We start from the raw sequence: 10,199 nt of genomic DNA, 5'->3' as shown, positions 1-10,199 counted from the left end.
TCAGCAGTTGTATCTCAGATGCTTAGCTGTCAACACCTTAATGAAATATTCAGTAGATCAAATTCTGTCTGTACCTTAGCACACATGTAGGCAAAGATTGAATCTGCATCAGTTTTACTTGCAAAAATGTGGGCATTTTCCTCTCTTGCCATTATTATTATTACTATTATTTAAATTAAATATTTTTATGCTGCATGAAGTCTTGAGCACAAAAGAGAACTGATTATTTCTATTTTGTGGAGGGTTCTACAAGCACTTTATAGGAACCGGTTTCATATGGTTAGAGCAAGGTGCTAATAACACACAGGTCATGGGTTTGAACCCCATATGGGCCATTCATTTAAAGTTGGACTCACTGATCCTTGTGGTCTTTTCCAGTGCAGAATATTCTCTGATTCTGTGATTCCATGTGTTGGATTTTGGCTTAAGCCCCCTTCTGTATCTGTTCCCAGTAGTACACACATGCAGCATGAGACAATCCACTCCTGATTTCCCCTTTTGGGAGACTGGGGCTGTGTCTGCCAGCAGCTTATTGTGAGGTCCAGGTGTGTCACTTGTCCTGTGGGAATGAAGGAGAGACTGCCAGATCTACACCTCCTACCTGCCTCTTCTGAAAGGAAGGCATTAATAACTTTGCAATTGATCCTTTTTCCACGCTCCAACTCGACTTTGTGCATTATCAAAATGCATATTCAAGTGAGGGGAGGAATATTGGCAACATCTCTGCCCATATTTTTTAAGAGTAAAGAACATTTTTTCCTAGAGGGACAAAAAATGGACTATTAATTGTATTGCTAAGGCAAAAATGCCTGAGGGTAATTTAACACCTAACAGTTGTTCTATTCAAGAGCAAGAATGTGAACTTTTATTGTTTGCTTTAGAGTATCAACAGTTCAAACAGCAAAGAAAATCTACTATGTTACACCATCTGAATAAAGGGGGTGTAAGTACACATTAGGCACATATTTTGAATTACAGATAGCCTGGGTTTAAGGAGCTGAAGAACAAAGAAACACACTGAGAGATTGTCTGAATCATGTTCAAAATAAAACACTCCCTGTACTTGACCCTGGAGATTTATAGTTGCATTCTTTAGTTTATCCCAGCCTGGCAAAGGTCCTAATTTCTGAGTAATACCCCTGCAAAAACCTTGAGACACTTGCTTTCATGCAGTAAGGCTAGTCAATAATTCATGAGGGGATTATTTCTTGCAAAGGCAAACTTTTTTTCCCCTGGGACACACTTTAAAATCGGAAATACTTAGATTATGGATTAACTAAACCAAAATAAAAATGTATAGCTTTTTATGCTCCTAGTATTGCCTAAAAATATTCCATGGTAATATAAGCCAATGTTTTCAAAGTACAAAGACACTAAACAGAAGTTTGCTTTTCAAGAACACTGTGTACTTACAATATAGTAAGATTATGAGAAGTTACTGCCCAGTACTGTTTTGAAAAGTGCTAAATTCAGAGACTGTTTGAACAATCTGTCCTTCAGAATCCAGAGGCAAAATTGAGTTAAAGGACTCTCTCCAGCCTCTTGCAAGTCTCACAGAAGGCTTTCCAAACTGTCATTGGTTTAACAGCTTTGAATTCCCCAACTCTTTTTCTTCACAGAGGAAGGGGAGCTCTGAAGTGAAGATGAAGGTCAATGGTAGCACCTTTCTTTGTTTAAGGCCATCAGTTATGAACCTTTTCTTCCACTGGGAACTTGAGCAAGTTGATCTTTCTTACAGAAAACAAAAAAAACCACTTGCCTGCCTCTTCACACTTCAGGGCATTCAATTGTTGATAAGAGGAACAGAAATCACCAAGGAGGAATTTCAAAATTGTCTTGCACTTCCAAACCTCATTTCACCAACTTTAAAATAGCAATTTGAGTCTGAGTTTCAGATGTCCTGGACTTGCAATTTAATCTGTAGAGTATGAATTAATTCATGCACTTCTACTCCTGAAGTGTCTCTTGTTGGATTTTTTCCACACCATATACCAGATTAAATGCTCATTGGTACAAGGATCTGAACATTTCATCTTGCTAATAATTTAGCCTTAGGTTATATAATTGCATACTTTCTGCCTCTTCTGGCTACCATTCTTTCCCTCTCCCCTCATTTTGCCAGCCAGTGATTATTTATTATTTCATACCAATGTAAATTCAAGTGGTGTTTGAAGAAAGAAGTGCATGCTGTAAGACACTTTAAAAAGCACTTCTTGCTTAAGTCTTGCTTTGGATCTAGCTCCAAATAACTATGTTTCTGTGTAGGTACCATGCTCACAAGTGGTTTTAGATGAAGGATGGGACAATTACTTTCTGAATGAGTTTTCTAAAGCAAATAAAAGAGATTTTTCTTAGTGGCATATTTCATAATTGTGATATTTTTCATAAAAGCTCACAAGAATATTATAATGGTATGCAAAGTATGAAGATAGCAGAAGAATGTCAGAAACAGGTACCATTGACATGGACAGTAGGTTAGTATTCTTTTGAGAGGTGTCTCTCTTCCCATTTAGTAATGACATTTGACAAGTAATGAGATGTTTTGAATGAGAGAAAGTATTATGGTCTAGCAGATTATTTGAAATAACATATGAAGCCGTAATTAAAGTTCTTCTGAAGTCGATTAAAAGACTATCATTGCCTCAGAATATTGTGCATTAAGGTCCCCAAAGCTGCCACTGTTCATTATCATCAGCTCAACATATTTTTCAGATAAAAATTGTAATGCTTCTATTGTTATTTACTGTAAAAATAGAGCTATCACTGATTTTACTTTTGGGGAACTTGCACTGTTCCTAGATCTTTTTTGCTTTCACTATCTGCCAACTCTCTAGACTGTGCAAATAGCTAATCTCAAAACTAAAAAAGCCCTTCAATGAAAGTACTGTAACCTTATTCCCCAAGTGCAAACCTCTGAAGCCTGGGTCTAGGGCAAAAACTTTAAAGGCTGATCTAGTCCCAGAAAAGACCTAGCACCATCAGAACCCAAAACTCCCTTTAGTCCAACTAACACTTCAAGGGCCTTTATCCTCCTTATTGTATTGAAATGACATCTGAAAAGTCCAAAAGTTACTATATTGTAACTGCCTCCAGGAGTCTGCCAGAGTGACAGACAGAATTCTCTGAAAGCTTGTCCCAAACAAGGTGTTTCATCTTGTGCTTTCAACAAACTGTACTTGACAAAAAATAAATAGAATGCTTATAGAAAATTTCTGTATCTGTTTTGTAAGAAAAGATTGCTGTGTAACTTTAATCTTCCCGTTTGATTAATTCAGACTGAAAACATTCACAAATGCCTTTGCCATCTTCAGTGAGATTCATCTCTGTGAAGAAACAAAAACAAAACCAAAACAAAGCAAAACAAAAATAATGTATAGAGTACTGTTTTCCCAAATAAACAACCAAAACAGGAAAGTCTGTATGCTGCAGTAGAGTTTTTTCTAAAGGTTTAATTGCTTATTCCCAATTTCTTCAACATGGACATTGTCCATGGACAACACTTTCAGTATGCTCCAGACCAAGGAACCACTGCACCAGGTAATGGGTAACAAAGACACATAAGCTCTGTCCCTAAAGAGGAGGCATGAGAAACATGATCTGCAACTTTCTTAGCACACTTAAGTACACCAAGGTACAGCAACAAAATTTTGGAATGCACAATCAGATGGTTTTTTACTGGAAAGGAGGTAAGTTTATATAAATTTTCTATATTTAACATTTGTCTGTAAATAGATTTATGGGAAAATATATTAAATATACTCATTTCCATCAAAATAGTCTACATAAGTAGCAATAATAATTCCAGTCCACTTTACAGATCTGGAAGTGGATAGGAGCTGCCTAACTCCAGTTTGTTGAAGTTTTTTATTTACTATACAATAACTATTATTTAGACAATTTGCTGAAGTATAAGTTGCTATTTTAAATTGACTAGTAAATGTTCTTTTCTTGACTTTCCATTCAATTGAAAATCACTATGATGATTTTACTCCATAAATGTTTTTTTAAAGTTATGAAATAATATAGAAATCAGTTAAGAAAAATAAATCAAAGTAAATCTCTTTTCTGAACACTCAGTTTCTTGTAAAAAGTGCCACAAACATACCAGCAGACTATTTATTTCCCATTTTGTTACTTTTTCCTCTGCAAATACATGTTTACACTGGGTCTAGCTTTCCCTGATTTGAATAGCAAGAGAATACAATTTGTTCCATTGTTATTTACATAACAGAAACAAGCATTTGGACAACTACAAGAATTTCCTAATTAAATTGTAGCAATTTATAACTCATGAACTTGCAGGCCATCAAAACAGGATTTGAAAATGCTAAGAATTATTGCAAACATTTCCTTAACTGAGTCTGCAGTTAATTTTGAGCATGTTTGTCTAGATGAAACAAGTTAGGAATTTCCTAATAGAAGACATGTAAATCTAGATCAATCTACGAAAGGGAGATGGTTTTTATTAATTTCATATGGAAATGGTTTCTTATGAAAACTTTTTAGTCTCGAAATTACTATACAGAGGACACAATTACTTAACAGAAACTTTGAAATGCACCAGAATGTTTTCTCATTATTGCCAAGTTTCTCATATTTCTCATCATTACCAAGCAGTTGTGCCAAAGAGTTAATGAGCATCAAATGGTGTTGAAATGTCCTTTGCTTAAATGAGTTGTCTTTATTATTTTGCTGGATTGTTATTGTCTGAACCAGAAGTGCCATCCTATCCCAGCTTTAAAAAAAAGGCCCTTTGATTCTATTAGTGAAATTACACAGAAACATTACTCACCTGATACAGAAAGGTGTCAAAGGTGAAAATCATGTTCCAAATCCAGGGACTTACATCTGAATCTAATAAGGAATATTGCTGCTGGCCAAGAATATGGGATGGAGACTCATAGCATGGCTGAAAAAAAGCTGTATTGAAGGAGAGAAAAGAAGAAGGGCAGATGATCCATGCCAGAGTATGTCATTGCAGCTCTGATACTGCATACAAGTTACTTCATCACTTAATTCCATTTGTGCTGTATCACCTCATGTTTACATTGACCTCAGTGGCTGACACACTAATAAATCAAAGGTGTGAATATCCTAACCTTCCATTTGAGCACTTTGTTCTTAAAATCACCAATATGAACATTAAATAATATTTGTTACTTGAGGCCTTTGTTCCTCAAGTAGTTTATTTCCTCTACAAAGGCAATCTCTTTGATCATCATAGCTCGAATTTTCATAAAGGTATCTTTAAAACTATGAAGTTAGTACCTGAAGGATGTTTCTTGCTTAGGTGCCTAATTTTAACCATCCTATTTTTATTAGTCTAAATCTAAATGGATCACCAAGCCCCCACTATATTCAATGAAAAAGAACCTTCACACCTTCACCTCCAGAATGTCAGAGATGACATTTTACAGATAAGATGTTGAGATCAATTGTGTTCTGAAAACAAATTTCAGTTGGCTAAAATTAGTGAGAAGGATGCATGAATTTGCAAATATATGCCCCTATATCTTCTGTTTAGGGCAGTAAGATTAAACAAACCTGATTTGAGTCATTTGACTGACACTGGATTAATTTAAATTTATATCTGCTTCACCCTGAGCCTTTAAAATTGGCTGAAATCTGAGCATTGTAAAAACAATGGTCATTAATGAGCAGGATGCTATATAGTGCATTCTAAGGAGGCAAATAAAGTAGACCAAATGGATTATGGCCTAAAAACACTTATATCTCTCTGCTGATTATAAGGGGACCCTTGGGAATGTAAGTTAGTGACTTTCCAAAAAATATAAACCATGATGCACTGATACTGCTCAGCAATTTATTTTAAAAATCTTGTTCAGATCCTAATACCCCAAATTCTTCCTGGCTTTCACACGTATCACTCTTTTTTCATGTTCTAGTTAAGATGATTAAATAAGATATTGGAGGTGTGGTGTCTAAATATGCCTGGACTCAAACACTGAAAAAGCTAATGCTTAAAAACATTTTCTCATTTTACTTATTAGTGCTACAATAATTATGAGTACCATATGACTGCCAATATAAACACTTAAGAAAACCATGATGGGTATTCTGAGAATAAGTCCTCAGCACAAGTATATTTCTTCTAGATCTCTGTTTCTTAATCATTATTCTGCAACTAAAAATCATTAGTACAGTGAGAATGACTGAGAAAATGACCATTTGTACAGGATATGGAAAAGAAACATTCAGCATTGCTCAGATAATATTTACTTAGCTGTTCAAAATTACTTGCAGACACTGAAAATATGATGTCCAATGCCACCCTTTGCAATTGTCAGAAATGCATTTCAAATGTTCTAAAAGTAAGCAGAGATCTGTCTTTTGAAGTCACTGATCATATTTGGTAGCAGAAGTATTGAATGATAGCACCCACTACTTCTCCCTTCAGGTAGCCAATTCTACCCTGACAGCGTTTCTGAGATTGTTTTGTGTGTGGTTGGAAAGAAACATGCATAGGTTGCAGATGTGGCTTTTTACACTTACAGTGCCTTTCTGTCTTAATAGTGATGGCTCTGATAGATATTTTGACGTGGCATGCTAACAGAAAACAGGGAAACAAGCATGCTTAGGATGAGCTGGAAGACCACTGAAGTAATTCTAAAAATTAAAGACTATTATTTAAAAACAATAACATGAATATACTGATCTCCATTAAGGGTGTCACAAGATACTCAAAAGATGTTGTGTGGCAGATATCCAGAATAAACTACTTATGTCATTGTGTCAGGTCTGCAATGGCTGCCTTCCAAATGTCCAAAAGGTCTGAAATGTTGACCACTTGCATTAACAGGGACAGAAGTATCAGCTAATCTATGTGTGAGCTTTCTATTTCTTGTGCTGAATTCACTCAGATAGTCTTGCTTTAGTCTTCTTGAAGCTGAATGAAAATTGGTTTTGCTTAATTACCAGAAAAAAGTACGGTATGGTTGAGCATGAGAATTGAGACCATCAAGAAAGACATCCCAAAATCACCAGTATTTGTTAAGATAAATTTTTATCTTCATATTTTGTAATTTATTGATTTGATTAGTTTAATTTTATTTTCTTTATTTTCATTGCCTTCAGGGATATGTTACAATAAAAGAAAAAAGGAAGTTAGCTTTTTAAAGTGAAAACAGAAGTTCAGAAATAAATTTCTTCTGGAAAGAAGGCTGGGAAAAATGCAACATTAAATGAACCTTAAAAATGACAAACACATGGAAAACTCCAAAATATGCCATGTTGAAAAAGTTCTTGACAGTAAAAATTAGACTGATGTACCTAAACCCCATTAATTTTCAGTGAGAATTGGATAACTAATTGCCCTTCCTGCCTTTGAAAGTGTTTCTATAATCAATCCTTAAAAGAATTTACGTTCTGCTGCAAATTTTACTATAGAAACCAATGTACCGTGTACTAATTTCTGTACTTTCTTTACAATTATTTAATACATTTGAAGAGAATTTCCTATTCACTCAATTTTGCAATAAATTCATTAAATAGACTTCTTCTTAAGGAATCACAGCACTGGGATTTCCCTGCAGGGTCATATTGCAAAGTCCACTCATAGCTGATGATGAAAACAGATGCTTAGTCTAAATGTACACCTGACATTGACAAAAATGGGCATCAAAGACAAGGAGAGAGGATCTTAAACCTCCAGAGAAATCTGGATACCGACATTCTAGAAAACTCTAGCAACTGTGACTCTTAACAGTTTTAATTTGAGAATTATATATTCACTAAGTGGAAAAATTCTTATTGTCTTCAGGGCGCCAGGATTCAACTTGTAATTTTCATAATCAATTATTACAGATATTACTGAAATAGTTAATTTCACAGAAACCAGTCTTGAGATGATATCTATCTTATTTGGCCCTTCATTCAGAAAGGAAATCAAGCATGTTTGACCCAGATAATTGAAATATCATTTTGGCCTGCTTATGGCCAAGGTGGTGTCAATGGTGTGATCACAAAGGGAAATTTTCCTCCAGAGAGTCTAAAAGTGTAATCAGAAGAATCAACTGTTTTGGTTTTCTGTGAGCAGTTCAGTGGGGACAAAGTGTCAGCCCTTGTGTAAATGATCCTAGTGGAGGAGCTGTCTCTACTCAGTTAGGCATGCCCATGAGGCAAAATTCTTAGAATGCCAGAAAATGAGATTGGGTCACCAGAACATGAAAAAAAATATTGTTTCCTCTCTATTGCATCTCTTTGGTTTTTTGACTGGTTTTTAGCAGCTGAGGATAGGACCCAGCAACAGCAGCATGTGTACATAAAAACAGTAAATCAAAGAAAGCAAGGGAATGGATTTTTATAACAGATTATTATATCCTATTTGAATATTTCATAAATCCTGCTAAGAAACCTCCTATGTAATTCTAGTCCAGGATCAATAAAAGGAATGTGACATAAAAAGTATTATGAGAGATGAGGAAAATGCAATTTCTGTCTTAGTAGATGGATGAGAAAACTCATTATTTTGCCTTTAATTTTTAAAAAGTCACAATGGCATGCTAATAAATTGGTGTGGTCTTCGAGGGATACTCAGAAAACTTGTCTGCTACAGTTCATTAATCTCCCAAGGGTTTTGGAATTACCAATGCCTTCAGGAAAGAGAAACACAAACTGCTGGTTCAATGTCAGTTCTGAAAAAAACTGTGAATGTTTAAACAAATAATGAGATAAAAAGTAATGCATAATTAAAGGGTTTCTTCAGAAGAAGTCTGAGTTATATTTATTTTAAGGGTGGCAGTGAAATACATTTGCACCTGTGTATGCTCCAAAGGTGTCATTTTCACAAGTCTTACTGCACAAAGAGGGCCTAAGCACATAATACATTATTTAAAGGGTTCTGCATTTCAAAGAGAATAAAACTACATAAAAATAAATCTAATATTTAATTTTAATAATATATCAGGTCTTCTACTACATTGGTCCAGAAAGAGGTTTAAACAAATTATCAGTCAACACAAGTCAATGTTTTGTGCTTTGTTTTTGTTTGAAATTGTATTTATGAACAGTGTAACAAAAGATTGTGTTGCATCAGTGTAATTGGCCCTACTTAAAAGGTGACAAAGGTAAGGTCTCATCTCTGCTTCACAGTTCCTCTGGTAAAGATACCAATTTGAAATTGGTATATATTAGTACTGCAGCAGCAATATTTAACTTTCCCTTGCAATCCAAACATATTTTAACTAAATCAATAACAGAAGGGATATGGAATATTTGCCACAATAGGTGTCAGGCTCAGAATAGGATCCCTCTCTAATGCAATACATCAGACAACACAAACTGGCTTCCCAGCAAGGGCCTTTCTCTTATGGGGAAAAAATCTCTGCAGAGTCCCTCAAAGTATGACATACAATTAGTTTCATGTACTTCACTGTGAATCTTAAATTAGAAAAATATCCCCTTTAGTGCTTTATATCTATTAGAAATCTGCTTTTATGTGCAGTCCACAGATACATACTAGTGGCATGTATATAGCAGCATATAGTGCACTACACACAGCACAGGTCTAGAAAATAAAATATTTCTTACTAAGACCAAAAATCCCACAAAATGGGTAAGGTTGACGTGGACCACAGTGGACACCTGGCCCAACCTCTGCTCAAACAGGGACATCCCATGGCACATGGCATAGGACTACATCCAGAGGGTTCTGGAATATCCCCAGTGAGGGAGACTCCACAGCCTCCCTGGACAATCTGTTCCAGAGCACCGCCACTTGTGCAGTGAAGTTCTTCCTTATTCAGGTGGAACTTCCTGTGAATAATTTTCTATCTATTGTCTCCTGTCCTATTACTCAGCACCACTGTGAATAGCCTGGCTTCATCCTCTTGATACTCTCCCTTCAGACACTTTGCTAAATTCCCCTAATCCATTTACCTGCAATTTGGGAGTGCAGTTCAGAATCCTCTGGTCTGATTCCACAAGCTACATGCCCATTACAATCTGGGGATCATGAGAAGACCCTCTGGAGAGTGTCATCTGGTTTGGTTTCTGTCTGAAAGGGATCTGGTTCCTGAGCTGTAAGAATTTCTCCATGATGCAAACACAGGTGAACAATGTCAGTGGCAGTTATTGAAGCATCTGAATAGACTGTTGTGAACTGGTCCCATAAGGGTCTCAACATCCATCTCTTCTGCACTTCAGTGTATCACTAAATGGCATTACTTCCTAATGTAATT

This window comes from Molothrus ater, chromosome 1 (assembly GCF_012460135.2).
Source record: "Molothrus ater isolate BHLD 08-10-18 breed brown headed cowbird chromosome 1, BPBGC_Mater_1.1, whole genome shotgun sequence".
NCBI lineage: Eukaryota > Metazoa > Chordata > Aves > Passeriformes > Icteridae > Molothrus > Molothrus ater.
Note: the sequence above shows the minus strand (reverse complement) of the source record.